Raw genomic sequence first — 24,127 nt, 5'->3', positions numbered from 1 at the left:
ATCCAGTCATTGGTGGAATAATTGGTACTGGAATAGCCCTTCTAATGTAAAAAGCTATAAAACTAGACAAAGCGTATGAAACAACTATTTACAGACCTTGGATAACAAGCAGGGCAGGACTGATATACCTGAGAGAAGGCAAACAAAGCTATTGGGTTTATGTCTGGAAACACTTTCTAGATCGTGGCACAGGGTTGGATCCCAAAAGGAGCATAAAGATCTCTTGCTGAGTTGGGGAGACCAAGATTGTCCAGAGCTTCTGAAGTAGCTGGAACTTGTGGGGCAGTGTATCAAAAAAGAAGACTTTACAAAGAGAATGAGTTCCAAAAATCTGCATTAGGGATCTGCTTGAATCTTTGACTGAATACCAAGCTGTACATGTATAACTTAGAATATTCTAGGTCAGGAAAAGAAGAAGAAATTTGTGACCTATATCTAGGCAAGAATTATTCATTTGAAACATGCAGAAATGGGATTAGCAGTAAATGACATTTAAAAATCTGTTATAAATACATTTTTTAATTTAAAGAAAAATGTAAACATAATGAGAATCTTATAGAAAATGGAAATTATGAAAAGGAACAATTGAGGAATTCTATAACTGAAAGATATAATATCTGAAATGAATAATTAATGGTAAAGACTCAACAGCAGATTAGAAAAGAGCAGTATGGAAGAAAATATCTGTGAACTGAAGACAGGGCAGTGGAAACTATCCAAATTAGAGCACAGAGAGAAAAAAGATCTGCTAGATGATAGTAGACAGATAGATATCAAGTATATATGTTTGTGTGTATACACACATACCATAAATAAATAAATAAAGTGTATATCAACAATAGCATAAAGGGCTGGAGAGAGACAAGTAGAAGTATACTGGTGTCATGTTCTTATATACAAAGTTATATAACATTGATATGTTGCATACTATAATTTAAAGATGCACATTATAAACTATAGTGGAATAGTTTTAAAAAGAAAAAAGTTATTTAAATAATAAGTGATATTAGAAATAAAATGAAACATAAGAAAATATGCAATACAAAAATAGTTAGGAAAGGAGCAAAAGTAACAGAGAACGTATAGGTCAAATAGAAAATAAATTGCAAGATGATAGACTGAAACCCAAGCTTATCAACTATGAAGTTAAATGTACTTGGGCTAAAAATTCCAAGTAAAAGGCAGAAATTTTAAACAATAAGACAACTCTATGCTGTTTACAAAACATGCAGGTGAACCTTTAATATAAAGATATAGATAGGATAAAAATAAAATGATGACAAAGACAAAACATGCAAATCATAAGAATGTTGGAAAATCTATATTAATATCAAAGTAGGCTTCAGGATAAGGAATATTACTAGAGTTAACGACAGTTATAAAATGGTGAATTCATTTAAAATACATAGCAATCCTAAATGTACATAGCCTATTGATAAATCTAGGCATACGTGAAGTAAACGCTACCAGAACTAAAAGGATAAATAGACAAATCAACAGTTAAAGTTGTAGTTTTCAACATTTTTTCTCAGTAATTTACAGAACAAGGAGACAGAAAAGTAGTACATATAAAATATTTGAATTATACTAATATTCAACTTTACCCAATTAACATTTTTTATAACAATAACACAAAACATCCACAGAATGCATATTCTTTTCAGGTACCCATGGCATGTTCACCAATAGAGACTATATTCTGGGTCATAAGAAGCCTCAATACATTTTGAAAAGGATTAAAAGAGTACAGGGTCTGTTCTCTGACTACATGAATTAAATTGGAAATAATAGCAAAAGATACCAGGAAAATTACCAGGTATTTAGAAATATTTAGGAATTACACACTTCTGTATAACCCATGGGTAAAAGAGGAAATCACCAGTGAAATTAGAAAATATTTTGAACTAAATAAAAATAAACTGAACATATTAAAATGTGTAGAATGCCATAAAGCAATGCTTAAAATAAAATGTGAAGCTTTACATGTTTATATTAGAACAAATTTGCAAAATAAATTGTCTACCAAGTATTTGAGGAAGAAATACCAATTCTGAACAGATTATTCCAGAAAATAGAGGAGCAAACATTCCCCAACTCATTTTATGAAGCCAGCATAACCCTGATACCAAAACCAGACAAGAAAATCATGAGCAAAGAAAATTATAGATAACTAGACCTCATGAACATCCACAAATATCTATAAATAATAGCAGAAATAATTCTGAAATACATAGGTTAATACCAAGTGAAAAAGTAAGCTTTATCCCAGGAAGCAAGGTTTACTTATCATTCCAAAATCAAGCAATGTAATTTACCATATTAATGCTAAAAAGATAACCAAAATATCATATAATTATCTCAATAGTTTCAGTAAAGCATTGAACAAAAATGTAAAAATAATTTATTATAAAAATTCTCAGCAATCTAAGAACAAAGTTGATCCTCCACCCCATAAAGGGCATCTATGAATGACAGACAGCCAGCATACCCAATGCTGAAGGAGGGAAAGCTGTATCCCTAAGATCAGGAATGAAGCAAGGAGACTCCCACCTCTCTTCACCTTTACACTGGAGGTCCTAGACAGTTCAACAAATCAAGGTAAAGAAATAAAAATGCATGAGGACTGGAGAAGAAGAAGCACAAGTGTCTTATTCAACATGATTACATATGCACAAAAACTAAAGCAATCTAAATCAATCTATCATCTACCTACCTATCTACCTACCTACCTACCTACCTACCTACCTATCCATCATCAGTCAATCCATCAGAACAAATAAGTGAATTTAGCAAAGTCACAGAATGTACCAGGTCAATATACAAAAATGCACAATTAAATGAAAGTTAAAATATTACCACTTACAACTGTGTCAAAAATAAAATATTAAGAGATAAATTTAACAATTTATGCCTAAGGCTTCTACACTAAAATAAAACACTGGGCTTCCCTGGTGGCGCAGTGGTTAAGTATCTGCCTGCCAATGCAGGGCACACGGGTTTGAGCCCTCGTCTGGGAAGATCCCACATGCCGCGGAGCAACAAAGCCCGTGAGCCACAATTACTGAGCCTGCGCATCTGGAGCCTGTGCTCCGCAAGAAGAGAGGCCGCGATAGTGAGAGGCCCGCGCACCGCGATGAAGAGTGGCCCCCACTCGCGCAACTGGAGAAAGCCCTCGCACAGAAACGAAGACCCAACACAGCCAAAAATAAATAAATAAATAAATAAATTTTAAAAAAAAGCTGTCACCAGTACTCCACTCCCCAACTGGGTGAGTCATTTCATAAAAAAATAAAAATAAAAAAATAAAATAAAATAAAACACTGATGAGAGAAATTTTGAATGACCTAAAACATGTTCATGGAATGGAATACTCAATATTGTTAAAATGTGAGCTGTTTCTAAATTGCTCTACAATTTCAATGCAATCCAAATCAAAATCCTAGCAGCCTCTTTAAAATAGGAATTCACAGGTTGATTCTAAAATGTATATGGAAAGTTAAAGGATCTATAATGGTCAAAATATTCTTGAAAAGGAAAACTATAAAACTTAATATAAAGCTATAGTAATCAAGACTGTGCTATTGGCAAAAAGATAGATACATAGATCAATGCAATGCAATAGGGACCAAAGAAATAAAGCCATGTTTAAACAGTAAACTGATTTTTGACAAAGGCACTAAAGCAATGTGATGGAGAAAAAAAATTTTTTCAACAAATGATGCTGAAGCAACTATATAAAAGTAGGGATTAAAGTGAATATAAACATCTACCAGTCACCACACACATAAATTAGTTCAAGATGGTTGATAGATCTACATGTAATATTTTAAAATGTGTAACATTTCTTTAAGAAAACAGAAGAATATATCCATAAACTTGAGGTCATCAATTTCTTAGATGGAACCCAGGAAGCACTAAAAATAATAGATAAATATTAAATTCTTAACATTTTAAAATTTCTGTTCATTGAAAGGCATCATTAAGAAAATAGGTAGGCAATTTACATAGTGGGAGGAAATATTCACAATGCATATATGTGACAAAAGATTTGTATGCACAATAAATCAAAAGCATTCCTACAAGTCAAAGATAAAACAGCAAAGGGCCCAACAAAAGTAGGCAATAGACTTGAGCAGGAACTTCACTGAGAAACGAATATTAAAGGTCAACCATCATTATCAAAAAGCTCAGCATCTTTAGGCATCAGGAAAATATTAACACGATGAGACCCACTACACATGCATTACAATAGCTAAAATGAATAAGACCGACAAAATCAAGTTTTGTAAATGATGTGGACCAACCAAAACTTGCACACCTTGCTGGGAGGAAAGTAGAATGATAGGTTAAACCTCTGAACAAATGTATTATTTTGCTTGGCCTGCTGTAACAAATACCACAGACTGGGAAACTTAAACAACAAATTTACTTCCTCACAGTTCTAGATGCTTGAAATCTGAGGTCAAGGTGTCCACTGAGTTGGTTTCTTCTGAGGTCTCTCTCCTTGGCTTGTAGATAGGCATCTTCTTCCTCTTTCTTCACACAGTCTTTCGTCTGTGCATTGTCCTAATCTACTATTTTTATAAAGACCCCAGTCATATTGGATTAGGGCCCACACATATGACCTCATTTTACCTTAATTACCTCTTTAAAATCTCTGTTTCCAGAGGCAGTCACATTCTGTGGTAATGAGCTTTAGGACCACAACATATGAATATTGGAGGGACACAATTCAGCCTGTACACCTCACAAAACCACAGTTCTGATTAAATCTAACTCTCCCACAATTTTGCATTTATTTTCGAGTAGTTGAATATAATTTAAGAAAAAGACACCACCACAGTACAGTGACTGGTCAGGTGTGCCCTTAATATATCCCAGAAATCATACCATTTTCCCCTAGTCCATCTATTCTCACTCTCTTAACAATCATTTCATACCTTCCCTGAATCCAATACCTCGCCCCTCAACTCCATTCCCTCTCTTAGTTCATGGTCTTTTTTTTTTACTTCACTGAGAAAATAAAGCCTATCTTGAAGAATATTCACAAGCTAACTCCACAACATCCACTCACCTACCTATACCTTTGCACCTACCTTCAATCTTCCTTCCTATTATTATGGATGGCATTTCCATGTTCCCAACATAGGACAACCTGTACACCCAGGGCAAGGTTCCTCATAGATGACTTACTCAAGGCCATTATTCCCACAATTCTTGTCATTGTCTCCTGCATCATCATTTTCCCCTTTCAGCTGGTTTGTTCTATTGATCCCACAAATATGCTGATATTTATTTCATCTTAAAAAATTGCTTTTGTTCCAGTTTATTCCTCTAGATGCAACTCCATTTCTCTCTTTCCCTTTATGTATCACAGTTCTTGAAAGAGTTGTGCATATGCTCATTACCTCCGTTGTTTTTCCTCCTGATGGCTCTTAAACCCAACTCTCAATCAGGTTTTTCAACCACCATGCTACCAAAACTACTTTCATTAGGTCATTGATGATCTACACATTGCTAAATCTGTCATGCTGATCTTTCTTAATGTATCAGCAGTACTTGACAAATGTTCACGCTCTCCTCATTGAAACACTTCCTCCCCCCAGCTTTATCGAGATACAATTGACATATAACACTGCATAAGTTTAAGATGTACAACGTGATGACCTGATCCACGTATATATTGCAAAATTATTATCACAGTAAGTTTATTTAACACATCCATCATCTCACATGACTACTCTGTGTGTGTGTGTGATCAGAACATTTAGACCTACTCTCTTAGCAACTTTCAAGTATACAATACAGTACCATTAACTATGCTGTACTTTAGATCCTCAGAACTTATTCCTCTTGTAACTGAAAACTTGTACCATTTGACCAACCTCTCCCCATTTCCCCCATCCCCCAGCCCCTGGCAACCACCATTCTACTCTCTATTTCTATGAGCTTGGTTTTTAAAAACGTGAGTGCAGGAAACCCCACCCACACTCATTGGCTGTGTCATCTCAGTCATTTTTGGTATTTCCTTCACATGTCCATGACTTCTAATTTAGGGCTATCATTAGACCTCTTCCCTTTCTAATTGTTCAACTTTGGTGTCAGGAAGCGTTAAAAGCAATCTCTGAATCAACGATTTCATGATTTATAACTCCAGGCTGTTCCTCTTCTCTGAGTTACTCTCTTATATTCAACTGATTACTCAGCATCTCCACTTGGATGGTTAAGAGACATTTTGTACTTAAAATGAATAGAATTCAGCTCTTCACCTTGCCTCACAAACTTGTTCCTCAGTCTTCCTCAAGCCAATTATTGTCAATTCCATCTTTCTAGTTATTTAGGCTAAAAACCTTGGAGTCAGGTTCGACTCCTCTCTTTTTCCATGTCCTTCATGCAATCTGTTAACAAACTTTACGGGATATAAGTGCAAAACATATACAGAATCTCATTAATTCTCTTCATTTTCATTGCTAAGTCCAAGGCATCAGCATTTCTGACCTGGACCACTGCAATAGTTTCCTAACTAGCCTACGTCTAACCTTTCCTTACTCTAGTCTATTCTCAACACAGCATCCAGAATGAACATGAAAAATAGATCAGATCAGATCACTTCTCTGTTCAAAACTCTCCAGCACCCTCTACCAGAGTAGAAACTAAAGCTATATTATAATGGCCAACAAATGTCATGAATTTTTCCCTCTTCAAGTCTCTGACCTCATCTTCTATTATCTCCACTCTGATCACTCTTCTTCAGGCACCTGTTCTCTTCGTGATTCCTTGACTCTAAACACTAGCTCAGTTCATGACCTTAGCATCTGCTGTTGCATCTGCCTATATTGCTTTGTTCTGGATATGCACATGCCTCACTTTCTTCCTCACCTACTTCTCATTTTTATTCAAATATCACTCTCTAAATAAGGCCTTTCTTGGCCCCCCTTTTAAAAACAGCAAACCCTCCTTAATACTCCTTGTTCCTTTCCCTTGGCTTATGTTTCTCCATAATACTAGCACCATCTAACAACAGACAATGTTTTACTTATTTATTTTCTTTACTGTCTCTTTTCCCACAACAGAATTTAAGCTCTATGGAAGTAGGTAATTAATAAGTACTAAAGACTTATTGTTTCTTTTGATTATTGCTTCTGTTGTAGTATCCATAACAGTGTGTCTGTCACATAGTCCAGTTTTCCTATTTGAAGAAGTTTACTTAGGCTTTTTCTTCTGTAACAATCTCTCTAGATGGATTTAATCTACATTGAATCTCGATACAAAAGCACAATGAAGTGAATTTAACTTACTGTATTATTTTTATACATTAATAGAATAAATTATGTAGTACTCTATAAGATACTGTAGAAAAAGAGGTCATTGGTTAGCTGAATAAAAGTAATAACTTTCTCAATATTACAACAGACATGAGTAGCAATTTTACATCTCTTATTTAATCAAATTATTTAAAAATATGTTTGTAAACAGACAGCGTGATTCATCACAGGGCAAATCACTATATCCTATTTTGTAAACCTCAAGCAAACCAAGGTAAAACTATAAAAATTGAAAGTGATCCTGTACCTTAAGCAGCAGATTGAACCACTGTGATAATCACATTCACACTTAACTCAGCAAATAGATGGAGCAAGAATAATAATGGTGCATATTATTCATGACCTTTCAACAGAAAAAAGTAAACTATGGCTTAAACTGTAAATAGACATGTAAAACATTATGTCTGCTTTTTCAACCATTAACATTCAGATCTTTGATGAATTCAGGCAAAATTACAACTGAATAACCTCTGTCATTCATTTAGTTGAACAATAAATATGATAGGATGATTATACATGTTCATAAATATATATAAATTTATACTTTTAAAAAATGTTTACAGTTGTCCAAATAATTTAAGACTATTACAAGAAGTAGAATCAATGACTACATCATATTTTCTAACTCTACCGCTGTTTGAACTTGACCTATTAGAACTAGAGAACAGGGTAACACATCTTAGGTCCCCAGTCTTTTTATCAGTAAATATTAAAACTGTTGTTCTTTTAGAGCTCATCTAACTGTTATATGAGTGTTATTTTTACCATGTTTACAAAGTTTTAATCTCTGAAATCAAATTGCACATTTTCAGGTAATGATTTTATTTTATATTTTTGTAATCTTAATGACAAATCTAAGAAACTAGAAGTTTCTAATGTTTTGTGAGAAAGAAAATACTTTCCATTTTTTCCAAAATTCCTTTTTACCTAGTTAATTCTTGCTCATCTTTCAGTTCTCAATTCAACTGTCACTTCCTAAAGGAAAGTTTCCCTGATCCCGTTTTATATATTATTCAGCGCTGTCCAATAGAACTTTCTGCAATGATAGAAATGGTCTATATTTTGCTGTCCAATATGGTAGTCAATAGCTACATGTAGCTATTGAGGATTTGGAATGTGGCTACTGTGATTGACGAACTGAATTTAAAAATTTTATTTATATTTACTAAATTCAAATTTAAATTTAATAAATCATATATAGCTAGTGGCTACCATGTTGGATAGCACAGTTTTAAACCATGACCCTCTCCTTCACTGTATTTGTAATGATTATGATTTGCATTTCTTCGTGAAATTACTTGACTAACATCTCAACCCACCATTAGCATTTAATTGTCACAAACAGGGCCATGTAAATTTTACTCGTCTTATATCTTCAGGACCTAGCCAAATGTGTGGCAAAAAATAAGTGCTTAATAAATTATCATGGTAGGCCTGCTGCCTTGTGTAACTTAAGGGGCACCATCCATATTTCTCTGTATGTAAATAGCACTTGCATGGAATTGTTCAGTGCATTGCAGCCAATGGGGTGGCACAACAGAGTGGCTCTCCACCAAGGTAGAGCAGGGAGGGGAGTTTACTAACAGTGGAATCTACAACAGAGAAAAGGCCATTGTTCATGACCCCCTTCCTAAGAGAGCTCAGTGATTAGCAATGAAGCATTAAGATTTACTAACCAAGCATCTAAGATCATTTAAAGTTTGGCTGGGAACCACTTATTGCTTCACTTATGTAGGTAAGTACTCTAATTTGTATATGGATAGCCAACAAGTTCAAGACAACATGCTTTGATCTAGGGATTTTCATTCTACATGTGAGAGTCTGAAAAAAAATCAGAAGATGAATCAAGGTTTTCCTTAAGATATTGTGTGTCACAGCCAATCATGAACTGTATACGGCTTGTTTCCTTTGCATTTGCATAGTTTCCTTTAAATAAAATTCTAAATTTCTAAAATATAAAATACAAGGGCTCACTCCCTCTTGCGAGAGCACCGGAACCACAACTAACTGCTGAACAATCATCGACAGGAAGACACTGGAACTCACCAAAAAGATACCCCACATCCAAAGACAAAGGAGAAGCCACAATGAGACGGTAGGAGGGATGCAATCACAATAAAATCAAATCCCATACCTGCTGGGTGGGTGACTCACAAACTGGAGAACACTTAAACCACAGAAGTCCACCCACTGGAGTGAAGGTTCTGAGCCCCACGTCAGGCTTCCCAACCTGGGGGTCCGGCAAAGGGAGGAGGAATTCCTAGAGAATCAGACTTTGAAGGCTAGCGGGATTTGATTACAGGACTTCGACAGGACTGGGGAAAACAGAGACTCCACACTTGCAGGGCACATATAAAGTAGTGTGCACATTGGGACCCAGGGGAACAAGCAGTGACCCCATAGGAGATTGAACCAGATCTACCTGCTAGTGTTGGAGGGTCTCCTTCAGAGGCAGGGGGTGGCTGTGTCTCACCGTGAGGATAAGAACACTGGCAGCAGAAGTCCTGGGAAGTACTCCTTGGTGTGAGCCCTCCCAGAGTCCGCCATTAGCCCCACCAAAGAGCCCGGGTACGCTCCAGTGTTGGGTCACCTCAGGCCAAACAACCAACAGGGAGGGAACCCAGGCTCACCCATCAGCAGACAAGTGGACTAAAGTTTTACTGAGCTCTGCCCAACAGAACAACACCCAGCTCTACCCACCACCAGTCCCTCCCATCAGGAAACCTGCTCAAGCCTCTTAGATAGCCTCAACCACCAGAGGGCAGACAGCAGAAGCAAGAAGAACTACAATCCTGCAGCCTGTGGAACAAAAGCCACATTCACAGAAAGATAGACAAGATGAAAAGACAGACAGCTATGTACCAGAAGAAGGAACAAGAAAAAAACCCAGAAAAACAACTAAATGAAGTGGAGATGGGCAACATTCCAGAAAAAGAATTCAGAATAATGATAGTGAAGATGATCCAGGACCTCAGAAAAAGAATGGAGGCAAAGATCGAGAAGACGCAAAAATGTTTAACAAAGACCTAGAAAAATAAAAGAACAAACAGAGATGAACAATACAATAACTGAAATGAAAACTACACTAGAAGGAATCAATAGCAGAATAACTGAGGCAGAAGAACGGATAAGTGACCTGGAAGACAGAATGGTGGAATTCACTGCTGCGGAACAGACTAAAGAAAAAAGAATGAAAAGAAATGAAGACAGCCTAAGAGACCTCTGGGACAACATTAAACGCAACAACATTCTCATTATAGGGGTCTCAGAAGGAGAACAGAGAGAGAAAGGAACCGAGAAAATATTTGAAGAGATTATAGTCAAAAACTTCCCTAACATGGGAAAGGAAATAGCCACCCAAGTCCAGAAAGTGCAGAGAGCCCCAGGCAGGATAAACCCAAGGAGAAACACACTGAGACACATAGTAATCAAATTGGCAAAAATTAAAGACAAAGAAAAATTATTGAAAGCAGCAAGGGAAAAGTGACAACATACAAGAGAACTCCCATAAGGTTAACAGCTGATTTCTCAGCAGAAATTCTACAAGCCAGAAGGGAGTGGCATGACATATTAAAAAGGATGAAAGGGAAGAACCTACAACCAAGATTACTCTACCTGACAAGGATCTCATTCAGATTTGATGGAGAAATCAAAAGCTTTACAGACAAGCAAAAGCTAAGGGAATTCAGCACCACCAAACCAGCCCTACAGCAAATGCTAAAGGAATTTCACTAAGTGGGAAACACAAGAGAAGAAAAGGACCTACAAAAACAAACCCAAAACAATTAAGAAAATGGTCATAGGAACATACATATCAATAATTACCTTAAACGGGAATGGATTAAATGCTCCAACCAAAAGACACAGGCTTGCTGAATGAATACAAAAACAAGACCCATATATATGCTGTCTACCAGAGACCCACTTCAGACCTAGGGACACATACAGACTGAAAGTGAGGGGATGGAAAAAGATATTCCAGGCAAATGGAAATCAAAAGAAAGCTGGAGTAGCAATACTCATATCAGACAAAATAGACTTTAAAATAAAGAATGTTACAAGAGACAAGGAAGGACACTACATAATGATCAAGGGATCAATCCAAGAAGAAGATATAACAATTATAAATATATATGCACCCAACATAGGAGCACCTCAATACATAAGGCAACTGCTAACAGCTATAAAGGAGTAAATCGACAGTAACACAATAAGAGTGGGGGACTTTAACACCTCACTTACACTAATGGACAGATCATCCACACAGAAAATTACTAAGGAAACACAAGCTTTAAATGACACAATAGACCAGATAGATTTAACAGATATTTATAGGACATTCCATCCAAAAACAGCAGATTACACTTTCTTCTCAAGTGCACATGGAACATTCTCCAGGATAGATCACATCTTGGGTCACAAAACAAGCCTTGGGTCACAAATCAAACCTTGAAATCATATCAAGCATCTTTTCTGACCACAACGCTATGAGATTAGAAATCAATTACAGGGGAAAAAAACGTAAAAAACACAAACACATGGAGGCTAAACAATACATTACTAAATAACCAAGAGATCACTGAAGAAATTAAAGAGGAAATCAAAAACTACCTAGAGACAAATGACAATGAAAACACGATGATCCAAAACCTATGGGATGCAGCAAAAGCAGTTCTAAGAGGGAAGTTTATAGCTATACAAGCCTACCTCAAGAAACAGGAAAAGTCTCAAATAAACAATCTAACCTTACACCTAAAGGAATTGAAGAAGAAGAACAAACAAAACCCAAAGTTAGCAGAAGGAAAGAGATCAAAATGATCAGAGCAGAAATAAATGAAATAGAAACAAAGAAAACAATAGCAAAGATCAATAAAACTAAAAGCTGGTTCTTTGAGAAGATAAACAAAATTGATAAACCATTAACCAGACTCATCAAGAAAAAGAGGGAGAGGACTCATATCAATAAGATTTGAAATGAAAAAGGAGAACTTACAACAGACACCGCAGAAATACAAAGCATCCTAAGAGACTACTACAGGCAACTCTATGCGAATAATATGGACAACCTGGAAGATATGGACAAATTCTTAGAAAGGTATAACCTTCCAAGACTGAACCAGGAAGAAATAGAAAATATGAACAGACCAATCACAAGTAATGAAATTGAAACTCTGATTAAGAATCTTCCAACAAACAAAAGTTCAGGACCAGATGGCTTCACAGGTCAACTCTATCAAACATTTAAAGAAGAGCTAACACCCATCCTTCTCAAACTCTTCCAAAACCAGACAAAGATACTACAAAAAAAGAAAATTACAGACCAATATCACTGATGAATATAGATGCGAAAATCCTCAACAAAATACTAGCAAACAGAATCCAAGAACTCATTAAAAGGATCATATACCATGATCAACTGGGATTTATCCCAGGGATGCAAGGATTCTTCAATATCCACAAATGAATCATTGTGATACACCCTATTAACAAACTGAAGAATAAAAACCATATGATCATCTCAACAGACACAAGAAAAGCTTTTGACAAAATTCAACACCCATTTATGATAAAAACTCTCCAGAAAGTGGGCATAGAGGGAACCTACCTCAACATAATAAAGGCCATATATGACAAAGCCACAACAAACATCATTCTCAATGGTGAAAAACTGAAAGCATTTCCTCTAAGATCAGGAAAAAAACAAGGATGTCCACTCTCACCACTATTATCCAACATATCTTAGGAAGTCCTAGCCACAGCAATCAGAGAAGAAAAAGAAAGAAAAGGAATACAAATTGGAAAAGAAGGAGTAAAACTGTCACTGTTTGCAGATGACATGATACTATACATGGAGAATCCTAAAGATGCCACCAGAAAACTACTAGAGCTAATCAATGAATTTGGTAAAGTTGCAGGATGTAAAATTAAGGCACAGAAATCTCTTGCATTGCTGTACGTTAATGATGAAAAATCTGAAAGAGAAATGAAGAAAACACTCCCATTTACCACTGCAACAAGAAGAATAAAATAACTAGGAATAAAGCTACCGAGGGAGACAAAAACCTGTATGTAGGAAACTATAAGACACTGATGAAAGAAATTAAAGATGATACCAACAGATGGAGAGATATACCATGTTCTTGGATTGGAAGAATCAATATTGTGAAAATGACTATACTACCCAAAGTAATCTACAGATTCAGTGCAATCCCATCAAATTACCAATGGCATTTTTTCCAGAACTAGAACAAAAAAATCTTAAACTTTGTATGGAGACACAACAGACCCCAAATAGCCAAAGCAGTCTTGAGGGAAAAAAACGGAGCTGGAGGAATCAGACTCCCTGACTTCAGAGTATGCTACAAAGCTACAGTTATCAAGACAATATGGTACTGGCACAAAAACAGAAATATAGATCAATGGAGCAGGATAGAAAGCCCAGAGATAAACCCACGCACCTATGGTCAACTAATCTATGACAAAGGAGGCAAGTATATACAATGGAGAAAAGACAGTCTCTTCAATAAGTAGTGCTGGGAAAACTGGACAGCTACATGTAAAAGAATGAAATTAGAACACTCCCTAACACCATACACAAAAATAAACTCAAAATGGATTAGAGACCTAAATGTAAGACTGGACACTATACAACTCTTAGAGGAAAACATAGGAATAACACGCTTTGACATAAATCATAGCAAGATCTTTTTTGTTCTACCTCCTAGAGAAATAGAAATAAAAACAAAAATAAACAAATGGGGCCTACTGAAACTTAAAATCTTTTGCAAAGCAAAGGAAACTACAAACAAGATGAAAAGACAACCCTCAGAATGGGAGAAAATATTTGCTGATGAATCAGCAGACAAACGATTAATCTCCAAAATATATAAACAGCTCATGCAGCTCAATATTAAAGAAACAAACAACCCAATCCAAAAATGGGCAGAAAACTTAAATAGACATTTCTCCAAAGAAGACATACAGATGGCCAAGAAGCACATGAAAAGCTGCTCAGCATCACTAATTATTAGAGAAATGCAAATCAAAACTACAATGAGGTATCACCTCACACTGGTTAGAATGAGCATCATCAGAAAATCTACAAACAACAAATGCTGGAGAGGGTGTGGAAAAAAGGGAACCCTCTTGCACTGTTGGTGTGAATGTAAATTGATACAGCCACGATGGAGAACAGTGTGGAGGTTCCTTAAAAAACTAAAAATAGAATTATCATATGACCCAGCAATCCCACTACTGGTCATATACCCAGAGAAAACCATAATTCAAAAAGACACGTGGACCCCAATGTTCAATGCAGCACTATTTACAGTAGCCATGTCATGGAAGCAACCTAAATGCCCATCGACAGATAAATGGATAAAGAAGCTGTGGTACATATATACAATGGAATATTACTCAGCCATAAAAAGGAACGAAATTGAGTCATTTGTTGAGACGTGGATGGATCTAGAGACTGTCATACAGAGTGAAGTAAGTCAGAAAGAGAAAAACAAATATCATATATTAAGGCATATATGTGAAACCTTGAAAAATGGTAGAGATGAACTGGTTTGGAGGGCAGAAATTGAGACACAGATGTAGAGAACAAACGTATGGACACCAAGGGGGGAAAGCAGTGGTGTGGCGGGGGGTGGTTGTGTGATGAATTGGGAGATTGGGATTGACATATATACACTAATATGTATAAAATGGATAACTAGTAAGAATCTGCTGTATAAGAAAATGAATAAAATAAAATTAAAAAAAAAACTACAAGGGGATTTCCACATAGTTAAACAAATGCTACTGAAAGGTCAGAACCTATTTTACTCGAGTCTTAAATACGTACATGTCCACATATGAAATCCAGCATTTTTTTTTTTTTTTTTTTTTTTGCTGTTCTTAATATAATCTCTTTAATTCAAAAGATACCGCTTTTTCATTTAGAATAAAAATTAAGTCACTGTGTAGAGGCCCTCTTTGGTGACTGTCAATTTTCCAAGAAGTAAGCATCTTTTAAGTTTTTTTCTTTGGGCTACTTGTAGTAAATCTATTGGTTCCAACTTCCTTCTTTTTGACCTTCCTCTCTGACTTGTTGTTCTACCATCACCCACCATATCTGTCAAGAAAAGGAAAGTTAATAACCAGGTTCCAAGCCAGGAATGAGATTAGATTCACACTCAAGCAAGGGAAGGTGAGGTTTGAATTTTGAAAAGAAGCCCTTCAAGGGTCATGTAATTACTAGGGCGTTATCAAAAAATTATTAGTGTTGCATATTCCTCATTTGGGAGGCGGGTGCCACAGTGCCTCAGGGCAGTGGAAAGTTATAAATGGTGACATGCAAATAAGCCAGGCAAGCACATACATTGGTGTTCCACTGCCCCATTTGCTAATGGAAAATGCAACATCAGAAAGCATTCCTTTCATGGAGAATGACATATCTAGGACATTGGCTGGGATTTATAGTCAACCATCTTTTTGCTGCTTCATTGGCTTTTACAATTCATTTCAATTTTCACTTATAGGAAAAAATCATGGTGCATAGATTAGCATATATCCCCCGCCATGCTTCTTTTGGCTGCTTCTTTTACTTGTGATTAATTTTTTAAATTCAGCTAATTTGTTTATGTGACAGTTCCTGAGAGTCATGACTTGGAAAATAATTTTGCCTTCATCAAGACTTGTCTCCATAACAATACTCTTATATATTTGTACTGAGCAATTGCTCTGCTCTTTAAATTCTACCTTGACATAAACACCCACTCTCTTTTTTTTTAACTAGAGTCCAGTTTCAGATTTTTTGTTGCTTAAAGAAAGGAAAAAAGGATAAATTTAAAAATGACATGCTTCCGGACTAATGTGTAAAAGGTCTGGAAATCACAAATCATTTAGTGCTTCGTGTATTAGAACATTAGTTCTTAGGAAAATGTTTTATTCAGATTTAATCAGGACCTCAGAGATATCATCTGAATCTTTTGAGATTTTTGCAGCCCTTATTTCTGACCCAGTTTTTAAATTGTTCAGGTGTTAACGAACTACTACTTTCTGCATGCAAATAGGAAATCAAAACCATTTGGAATAGGTTATCTCCTGTTATCTACTTGACTGGTAGACTTAAGCATTTTATTTTACTTTTATCTGAAGGAATGATGATACCACAAATTATATACCTTGAGACCAAATAATTAAAATGTGAAGAGACTAATTTCATTTACAGGGGCTTTTTATAAAGCTCTAAGAACATGTACCATGTGAATATAAATTGAATTGTTGTTTGTGTTATTATTACATTATATCTCTGAACATAGTATCACAGTACAGTTTTAATAATTATTTAAATCTTTTAAAATATTTTGCTTCCATGTAAACAAAATGAAACACATGTAAAAAGAATGAAATCATCCTTGTTTGAACCTTTCATCTACAATCATGTACATCAGCTAAGAAAGAATATTAAAATAATAACAGAAATCATAGCTGTAATATATTGCTTCTTGGGTGTCAGTTTCCATGGTAATATTTTTCTATTAGAGCCCTATGAGTTTGAAATTTCTCCAAGTTATAGATTATAACTATAAACTGACATTTAGTTTAAGTAATACTTTCAAGATCCATGTCTAGTAAGTAGCAGGAGTAGAAGCCATGCTCATATCTTAACCGCTCTATTATTTCAAGGTCTCCATTTTTTCACTGGCTCAAGAAGTCAGCCTGATTCAATATTTCCAGAGGCTGACAGCTGTATCATAGCATTTTGTATTACTGAAACCAGATTATCATGGTAGAACTAAAAATAAAATACTAATCAAAGGATTTGCTAATAGTGACTCCCTTTTATAGATATTAGATGAGTGGTATAACTTTTATAAAGACAAATAAAAACAAAACAAACAAAAAATCTAAGAAGGGTAAACTATTTTAGCCAACATCACTCAGTGGTAGACCTAAGAATTAAACTAATGTTATAACTCTAGTTCGATCTAGATTTTCAAGATGTCTTTTATTTTCCTAATAACACTATGACATCAATTATTCTTTCTTGGACATCTTAATAATGCTGACCACCCACTGTATTTATAAAACACAACATCGCTTAGACAGTGTTTTTGGCTTGTTCATCCACTTACTTCCAAGCCATAATTTAGACCTTGATGTCAACTCACTACGGTCAACTAATTTCAAATTTTATTGTTTCATTAATTGATTATGTTTGTGTCCAGTTCTTGTTGTGAATTTCAACATAAGTTCATATATGATACTTCTGTGATACATTACTATTTATCTTTATTTCTACTTGGATCATTTTCCTCCCTTGCTCTCCTAACATTACTCTTCACTGATGATGCTTCTAAATGTCAGACTCCTCTCGGCCATTGTCCTCTAATGCCCTATTTTCCTATGCTAGTGTTTAAACTCAAGAGATCTTCAAATATACGTCCTTTGTCCTCTTAGGCAAGCTTGCTGTGGTGAAAGGAATGAAATTTGTAGTAAAAGTATTTGGAGATAAAATCTATCTGTGCTAATAAATACCTGGGCTTCCTTGAACTAGTAAATTAGACTTCTCAATATCAGTTTCTTAATCAAATAATTTGATTATTAGCTTATCTTATAGGATGGTTGTGAATTGTGACTCTCAAAGGAGATAATGCATATCAGAGTTCTTTGCAAACACTGAACATTTATAAAAGCACTATTATTACTTTGAATCTACAATATCTTTGGATAATCTATGGCTTCACCTGCTTAACTATCTGTATACTATCTACTTGTCACCTGAGATACTCATAAGTCATCTCCATCACAGGCACTCGAAATAAGGAAAAACAAAACAAAATAAAAAACTAAAGCATGGCCATGATGGAGATCATGGTGAAAAGAGAGTGTGCAAGTTTGGGAGCTACTGGTGGGAGGAAGTATAATTGGAGCCATTAATTTTTTGAACAGAACTGTTACATGATTAGGAAGATTTCTGCAAAAAGTGTAGAGAAAGAGAATGGAATTTGTCTCCAGCAAGAGAAAAAAAAAAAAAAAACAGTGAGACTAAATCTATACCAGTGATAGAACATATAGGAAGGGAACTTGAAGGGAGAAATCTTATACTATATCGACATGATATACCAAAGAAGTATAAGAAGGAGCTATAAATACTGAATGACTTTTAAGTTCCAGTACCAAGTGACAAGATGCTAGTGATTCTGTTAAGCTGAATTGTGGGTTAATGTTATGAGTTGAATTGTGATCACCAAAAATATGTTGAAATCCTAACCCCTGGTACCTGTGAAAGTGACCTTGTTTGGAAATAGTCTTGCAGATATAATCAAATTATGATGAGGTCATTAGGGTGAGCCCTACTCCAATATGACTCGTGTCCTTATAAAAAGAGGAAGGCACCATGTAAAGACAGAGATACACAGGGAGAAGACCATGTGATGACAGAGGCAGAGATTGGAATGATGCAGCTGCAAGCTAAGGAGTGCCAAGGTTAACAGCCACCACTAGAAAATAAAAACAGGCAAGAAGGATTCTTTCTTACCAGTAAATTTCCATTGTTTTAAACCACCCAGTTTGTGGTGCTTTATTACAGCTGTCCTAGGAAACTAATAGAGTTGATAATCTTAGTTTCTATTTGGTAAATGCTATGTTTGAGAGGCCTGTGGGACACCCATGGGAAGATGTACAGTAGACAGTAAGAAATACAAATCTAATGCTCAGGGAAAAGGTCAAGGCTAGAAACATGGCTCTGGGAAACTTTGATATAGCAACCATAGTTAAGTCATCCTATAAGGAGGGCATAACATATTGCATTAATCAAGATCATTAGTGCTAGCTGTTGTTAACAACAATATTCCCAAAATCTATCATAATACAATCAAGTTTTCCTATTCACTTCACAGTTGAAATAGGTTTTCAGCAGGAAGCCTTCCATATGGTGGCCCAGGGATCCCAGTCCTCATATCTTATCGCTCCATTACTTTTAAGGGACTCCTCAGATTCTTCATTGGATTCTATATTCAGGAGTCCAAAGAGCAAAGAGAGAAGGAGTAGGATCATGTGAGATACTTTATGAACCAAGCCTGCCCACCTTCCCCTAGCTAGAACCCAGTCATTTGACCCAAACCTAACTGCAAAGGAGAATGGGAAATGTAGTCTCCCTGTTTGATCAGATGACCAACTCTGAAGATTCTATCATAGATGGACATAGAAACAGATGTATGCAAGACGGAAAATGACCTTCATGCCTTACCAAGTGCAGACAAAATTCTATTACGTTCAGAGGTGAGAGAGAGAAAGAATGTTTTTGGGTATGTAAAATTAAAGTACAGCAATATTTGTGTAGAACTTTGAAGAAATAGGATTTGGACAAACAATGACAGAAGGAAAATGCCTTCAGGAAGAAGAGAATTGACTGTGCAGAGCCACAGAGGCAGGGGATCCCAGGATTTCTTCTGAAAATAGCATTTGGCCGGTTTGGTTAGGACATGTAAATCAGAATCCAGTTAAAATTGAAACAGGATATTTATGTATCCCTAGTTCATGCCCAAATCAGTAGTAGACTTACCCTTTCACTTTACCTTTGCCAAGTGCATTTAAAATTCTGCAGACTCTAATTTATTAAAATTTACTACTGAAGTGAGAATGACAGCTATTTCTTTCCACTTCTTAGTATGGGACCACAGTTTTATTAGAATGCTTGCCCTCTGAGCTCAGCAAGGAGCATGTTATAATTAGATGAGTATTACAATAGAGACTCTGTTAATGGGATTTTTGAGACGTAGTAAAAAAGAAAACCTACAAGAATGTCTCCATTACACTCTATATAAGTAAGGGAAACCTGTCTTAGGAGACCACTAAAGAAATCAGCAGGAGTTAGTTAACTGAAGGTCAAACAAAATGACATGATAAGCCTTGGGGGATACTGTTAAAGTAATCATTGCAGATAAGGGACTGGCTGACTGTCGAGATGCCTATGCATATTTCTAACATGAAAATGAAGATGGGAATTAAAACAGCAGAAATGGCCTCTTTGTTTTTGTATAAACTTGAATACCTCTTATCAGTAAACAATATTAAAATATATTTTTTCTATACATGGAAAGTGTGAAATCATGGGGTCTCCTATAATGGAAATGATTCTCCCTTGAGGCTGAGTAGCTCCCAGACTACTTTTTTAAGTGTAAATTTTTTTCTGAATGTGTTAAAAAAAATATGCTCATTGTTAGGAAACAGAGACAACATAAGAAGATAAAGCACTTAAAATGCCACAATTCAGGAAAACTCACTAACTTTTTTTATGTTTTTCTATTTACTATTTGTAAATATCATATTAATGTACCCATTATAATAATGTATATCTGCTTTTCTATCCAGTACTTTTCACTGAATATTTTGGATTGATTGGTCCTTTTTCTTCCTTTGACTTAATTTTTTTCATCATCTTGGAAAGATCATGTAAAACAGCCTTAAAAATAATTACAGAAACTTTCATCTAATCAGTCTGAAATTCCTCTAAGGTAAGTTAAAGAAAATGAAGTCAATTATTTTTTACTTATTCAGTACAAGTCTGTACTGTCCTTGTTCGGGTAAAGAAAATAATATTCCCAAAAAAGAGGAGGCACAAGTAGGACAAGGGGGTGTGTCACATGGGTTGAACCCTTTCTTCTCAGCGGGCCTGCATGTTGGCATTGTAGTTCGCTATGACTGGGGGTTTCTCTAAATACCCTGCAGTCGTAAGAGGGCAAGCGAGAAAGAGCAGGGAATAAATAGGAACTTGATCACTTTTTCACTTTGTAGATTTCTGCCTCAGAAACTAGACTAACTGGGATGAGACTCTCTGCTCAGAATTGCTGACCTTTCCAAATATTCAAGTCCTGTCCACAAGATAAAAAGGGTCCCATATGAGTTTGCTCTTTCCCTAGCATATACCTTTGAGAAACCACAGGCATTTGGTCCCGGTATTCAAAATGACATGACTTTACGATTTCATTCTGTACAATGTTTGTTATAATTCAGAGTACCAGGAGAAATTAAATAACAGGATTGTTGCAATTAAGTGTTTTCTTTTGACCTGGCAAGAAACTAGCAACTCAACTAGGAGAAAGGACAGCTAGGTGTTATGAAGGTGAAGAAATACTGTTCTAGTGCAGGCGTTCATCCCAATAATAGGATGACTGTAGGCTGTTAGTCACATTAGACTATCGTCCGTGTCCAATAAGATGCCTTCCTCTACCCATTTGAGACAGATGTTATTTGCATAATGTATTTTAATACATTAAAAAGTAACTAGACTAAAAATATATTTTTCTTATGTCTTAATGCCTTTCTAGATGTAAAATAAAAGATGTACAAAACACTCAAATATTTCCATATATGCTGTCTTGAACCATAAGCATATATGAAAAGTAGAGTCTTACTTTCAATAATCAATTGTTAACATGGACCCAGGAGATTTCACTTCCAGTTTTAGAAATGAAGGTTTGAACAATGGATTGAGAAATCCTGCTGACCTACTTTTGAATGGATAAATTCATATGTGCTTATATATTCTGATTGGAAGGTAAAAAAATTACTGTGCTTGCATCAAATCAGGTGAGAAATTTCTTGTTATAAAAAGTGACTTGGATATGAACAGAATTAATAATTGAAAATTATATAGGTATGTGATATCCATCTATGATTCTTGGCACATAATTATGCCAAAGAACTGCATTAGAGTTGATCAGGGTTTAAAATATGATTCCTGTCAGACTGTAAATGGTCTTTGATACCAAATTACTTCAGTTGGCGAGTGTTAGAATCTATTTTTCTTTTCTGCTTTACTTACATTTTTTTACTAAAATGCTTTTTGTTTGTTTTGGTGTTGTTTTACTTATTTGTTTTTTAGTAAACAAATAAGCAAGTTCTTTGCTGGTCAAATCAATTGCCTCCGCAAAAAGAACATAAGGAAGGAGAAAAAGAGTGTGAGAAGGAAGAAGGATGGAGACAATTAAAGAGGAGACTAGAAAGCAATTAACACAATCTTCATTTGACCTTATTTTTTCTTTTGGTGCCCTGAGATCCTCCATAACCAATGGCACTACATGCCATTCTTCACAATTTTTAGGGTTGTACCTTATAAAATATTTAAAAGAAATTTCAAATATGTCCTTTGAACTAATAATCATGACCATTTCTCCTCTGATAGATGATAAATTTCCCATTCCAGAAGACAGAATAAAATCAAGTAGATTTAAATGGATGTAAAGAAAAAAAATACATGTCAAAAAAAAAAAAAGAAATGGCATAATATCCAGTGAAATAAGTGATCATGGAATGTTGGAGCTACACAGAATGTGAATGAGTGAATTTGCCAATTAAAGCATATTTCTCTGGTCCATTGGTCTCATAATGAAATTACATACTGTTCTTACTGATTAGACTCTTTTTGAATTTAATCGCTTTAACACCTGGGCTTCTTGTACCCCTACATCCTCCTAGACTCTCTTCCTTTTAAGAGTTTAGTCCTAAATAACGAGAAGTCCCACATATTCTGAAAACTTCCCTTTACTGTTCCGCCTCATCACCCTCCCTCAGTCTGTTTCCAAGTCCACATCTTTAAATATCTGCCTCTAAAGTATATATTCAAATTTTTTTTACCAGAACCACATTATTTTGAAAATAGCAGGATACTTCTGTCTCACCCTAAGCTTTGCCTATTACACACTGTATGTCCATTATGGCCAATGTTGGAGATTTTATTAATTCTGCCAATGCCTGATTTTATAGATGATATCAGGTTTTCCATTTTTCAATTTTTGTTTTCTAATTTATTGCGTGATTTTTTGTTTGGTAGTACTAATTGTACTAATTGTTTCTGGTAGTACTAACTACAACGTGAACTATTTGAGGAAATGTTTTCAGTTTTAAAAAGTCAAAAAAGCAGTTATGTGGAAGATGCAGGGGCAAAAACCTTTTCCCTTCATTCCTTCTAGGTTCTTTGCCTGGTCTAATAATTAAACTGACATAAGACAGATTAACAGGAGAAAAACAGAGTTTGTACTTATGGGAGCCCCATACACACATATGAGACTTTCTGGCAGCGAGGAAGTTGAGACTTATATACCCTTCTGAGCTAAGGAGAAGCGGGTAAGGGGCTGGAGTCTCAAAGGGGAGGAAGACAGTTCACAGGAACATGCGAAGAACAAATGTTTGGTAAACAAATGTTTGCCATGTTATGCAGACAAGTCCTTCTGATATAAAAAGTTATTTTTGGCAATAGCTCTCTCCCTGTTACAGGGCCCCTATCTAAATTTTTTTAGGCAATTAAGGGAGAGGTAAAAAGCTCTTCCTGAATCGACTGGGACTTGAATGTCTTCAGTTTGAAATAATCCACGTGCCAAAGTGGCACAATCTGGGGTGGCATATTCTGCTCCTTCTTAAAGGCTAAACTGAATATTACAAAGCAAAGAATATATGTTTAACACACACACTGTAAGAGATTTATTGAACACCATCTTTATACTAATGTGGAAATCTTGATAAATTGCATGAGATCAGAGTTACTACCTAGTCTCTCATGACAGACAGTCATCTGCCCACAGGAAGCAGCAACTCATAAGACAGTTTCTTGTCTTACAAAAATGAAAGTGTTTTTATAGCTGATTTTGTGTTCAGTGATAGAACAAGCAATGCTACCAGAGGCAGGTCACTTTTGCTATTTAAGAGAAAATGCTTTGTTTATTTTTCTTCCACAGGCTCTTCTTCTCCTGGCCTACAAAGAACCTCAAAGTATCTCCCATCCTTCTACTGTGTTCATGAATATAACTCTA

This window comes from Eschrichtius robustus, chromosome X (assembly GCF_028021215.1).
Source record: "Eschrichtius robustus isolate mEscRob2 chromosome X, mEscRob2.pri, whole genome shotgun sequence".
Classification (NCBI taxonomy): domain Eukaryota; kingdom Metazoa; phylum Chordata; class Mammalia; order Artiodactyla; family Eschrichtiidae; genus Eschrichtius; species Eschrichtius robustus.
The sequence above is the reverse complement of the archived record's forward strand: the minus strand, read 5'-3'. Positions refer to the sequence as shown.